This window comes from Aquarana catesbeiana, linkage group LG06 (genome assembly GCF_042186555.1).
Source record: "Aquarana catesbeiana isolate 2022-GZ linkage group LG06, ASM4218655v1, whole genome shotgun sequence".
Lineage (NCBI taxonomy): Eukaryota > Metazoa > Chordata > Amphibia > Anura > Ranidae > Aquarana > Aquarana catesbeiana.
Window position 1 is genome coordinate 2,380,532 of NC_133329.1, and position 4,272 is coordinate 2,384,803.

Here is a 4,272-nt window from a genome sequence, read left to right on the forward strand (position 1 = left end):
ACAATGGAGGAACATGGGTGACACATTGGGGGAACATGAGTGACAATGGGGGAACATGGGTGACAATGGGGGAACATGAGTGACAATGGGGGAACATTGGTGACATTAGGGGGATTTGGGTGACATTGGGAGGACATGAGTGACATTGGGGGAACATGGGTGACATTGGGGGAACATGAGTGACAATGGGGGAACACTGGTGACATTGGGGGAACATGAGTGACATTGGGAGGACATGAGTGACATTGGGGGAACATGGGTAATATTGGGGGAACATGAGTGACAATGGGGGAACACTGGTGACATTGGGGGAATATGGGTGACATTGGGAGGACATGAGTGACATTGGGGGAACATGGGTGACATTGGGGGAACATGGGTGACATTGGGGGAATATGGGTGACATTGGGGGAACATGAGTGACATTGGGAGGACATGAGTGACATTGGGGGAATATGGGTAATATTGGGGGAACATAGGTGACATTGGGGGAACATGAGTGACAATGGGGGAACACTGGTGACATTGGGGGAACATGAGTGACATTGGGAGGACATGAGTGACATTGGGGGAACATGAGTGATATTGGGAGAATATGGGTGACATTGTAGGAATATGGGTGACATTGGGAGAACATGAGTGACATTGGGAGAACATGAGTGACAATGGGGGAACACTGGTGACATTGGGGGAACATGAGTGACAATGGGGGAACACTGGTGACATTGGGGGAACATGAGTGACATTGGGAGGACATGAGTGACATTGGGGGAACATGAGTGATATTGGGAGAATATGGGTGACATTGTAGGAATATGGGTGACATTGGGAGAACATGAGTGACATTGGGAGAACATGAGTGACATTGGGGGAACATGAGTGACATTGGGGTAACATGAGTGACATTGGGGGAACATGGGTGACATTGGGGGAACATGAGTGACATTGGGAGAATATGGGTGACATTGTAGGAATATGGGTGACATTGGGAGAACATGAGTGACATTGGGGGAACATGGGTGACATTGGGAGAATATGGGTGACATTGTAGGAATATGGGTGACATTGGGGGAACATGAGTGATATTGGGAGAATATGGGTGACATTGTAGGAATATGGGTGACATTGGGAGAACATGAGTGACATTGGGGGAACATGGGTGACATTGGGAGAACATGAGTGACATTGGGGGAACATGAGTGACAATGGGGGAACATGAATGACATTGGGGGAACATGAGTGACATTGGGGGAACATGAGTGACATTGGGAGAATATGGGTGACATTGTAGAAATATGGGTGACATTGGGAGAACATGAGTGACATTGGGAGAATATGGGTGACATTGGGAGAACATGAGTGACATTGGGGGAACATGAGTGACATTGGGAGAATATGGGTGACATTGGGAGAACATGGGTGACATTGGGGGAACATGAGTGACATTGGGGGAACATGGGTGACATTGGGAGAACATGGGTGACATTGGGGGAACATGAATGACATTGGGGGAACATGAATGACATTGGGAGAACATGAGTGACATTGGAGGAACATGAGTGACATTGGGAGAATATGGGTGACATTGTAGGAATATGGGTGACATTGGGAGAACATGAGTGACATTGGGGGAACATGAGTGACATTGGGAGAATATGGGTGACATTGTAGGAATATGGGTGACATTGGGAGAACATGAGTGACATTGGGGGAATATGGGTGACATTGGGGGAACATGGGTGACATTGGGGGAACATGGGTGACATTGGAGGAATATGGGTGACATTGGGGGAATATGGGTGACATTGTAGGAATATGGGTGACATTGGGGGAACATGGGTGACATTGGGGGAACATGGGTGACATTGGAGGAATATGGGTGACATTGGGGGAATATGGGTGACATTGGGGGAACATTAGGGAAATAAGTGTGGGTGGGCAGAATAATGTAAGGAGCAGAGAGATGCCATCACCCAGAGCAACCAAAGAACAATCAGTCTGTGCTCTCCTTTATAGCATTCTACAATCGCCCTCCTCACCCATCCATCCTTTGCCTGTGTAGCGTCACATATGGCGACCCATCACATTTGGCTACCTGCTGGAGTGCGCATGCGCGATGCCGCCATATGCGTTCCAACACTTTTACGACAGTTATTATGTGGCTCCACCCCCACGTCCAGGTTCAAGCCCCACCATCCAAGTGGACATAGAGTTAGATTATAATTATGCCGAGTGAAGCGAGGCCGCGCCCGCGCCCCCCTCCTCCCCTGCCGCTCTGGCGTGGGATGGGCGGGTGCACTGACACGGCGCGTCGATGTCATGTATTGCGCACTGGATGCGGGGCGCCCACGTGGCACTGCCCTGCTGGTGACGTTGTTACACCTGCTAACACGGTGAGAGCTGATTGGCGCCAATTGCCCGATTATATCACCACGGCGCCTCTCCTCGTGCTCTGCGCGGTTCCATGACGTTAGTGGTGGGCTGCAGTGTTGGCCGTGTGGGATCGGTCCAGGGTGTCAGTTTTTCACATTGGATGTTGGTATCACATGGGACTTCGATCTATATCCTACAAGGAGGCAATCTCAGCCTTCAACAGTCACCACACAGCTTTGTTATGATTTCACTTCATTTTCTGCATTTGGGTGAATTACCTGTTCACCTTCCCCACTTCTTATTTGTAACCTCGTAGTTTGGCTCTTAATAAGTCACTGTTGAATAATTATTACCGGCCAACCATATATTTGGGCCAGTTTGCACAATTTTGATCTACACAACTTCATGTATTATATTATTTTTCACAGAGGCCCTTATTGATTGATCCCACTCATCTTCCCAACCACTATTATTGATCTATACCCACCTTGATTGTTGTCCCGCGTTGGCCGACATCTGTTGGCGCGCCCCTACGGCTCCCGGAAAATGGCTTTCTCTGGCTGATTCGCGACCTTCAGTGCCACGCAATCACTACACAGACACCCTGTGAGTAACACGCCCTAGGGGGATTTTTCATATCCACCCGATTGTGGCCATTTATCGGTATCGCCCTAAAAACTTTTTAGGAACCAAAATAATTATAGTTTTTTTTTTTACCACAGATCCAGTTCACGTGCTTCGCTCCTGAAGATTGGCTACAGCCATGAAACGCGTCGAGCTACAGATGCCTTCTACTTCGTCATACCCATTCCAACTACTTTATGTTTATTATCTCAGATTGTAGGTTCCATTGGTGTTCCTGTCAATCCCTCTTTGGATGTTTTAACCAGTATCTATGATAGGGATCTATGGGGCCCCACAATGGGGCATTATTGTGTATGTGATCTATTGGACCCTGTATTGCCTTATTGTATAATCTTGTGTATCATCAATGTTGGGGGTTAAGAGAGGCCCCACATTATATTGTCTATGTTGTATTTTTATATGTTCCATCATGCATATTGTTTGATTTTGTATCATTACCATAATATACCCTGGTTATGAACTATTAAATATGAATTGTACTCAATTAATTATAAATATTTACCTTGTACCCACAAGTTTCAATGAAACTCCCGATTTCCCTCCACCCTCCCTTATTTCCCCATTTTCTCCATAATGACAGGGATGGAGGTGCTTCACCCTACCAGGCCATTTCCTCATTTAAAGTCCCTGATTCCTCTCCTTTCTTACATAGTTACATAGTAGGTGAGGTTGAAAAAAGACACAAGTCCATCAAGTCCAACCTATGTGTGTGATTATGTGTCAGTATTGCATTGTATATCCCTGTATGTTGCGGTCATTCAGGTGATTATCTAATAGTTTCTTGAAGCTATCAATGCTCCCCGCTGAGACCACCGCCTGTGGAAGGGAATTCCACATCCTTGCCGCTCTTACAGTAAAGAACCCTCTATGTAGTTTAAGGTTAAACCTCTTTTCTTCTAATTTTAATGAGTGGCCACGAGTCTTGTTAAACTCTCTTCTGCGAAAAAGTTTTCTCCCTATTGTGGGGTCACCAGTCCGGTATTTATATATTGTGGGGTCACCAGTCCGGTATTTATATATTGTGGGGTCACCAGTCCGGTATTTGTATATTGTGGGGTCACCAGTCCGGTATTTGTATATTGTGGGGTCACCAGTCTGGTATTTGTATATTGTGGGGTCACCAGTCTGGTATTTATATATTGTGGGGTCACCAGTCCGGTATTTATATATTGTGGGGTCACCAGTCCGGTATTTATATATTGTGGGGTCACCAGTCCGGTATTTATATATTGTGGGGTCACCAGTCCGATATTT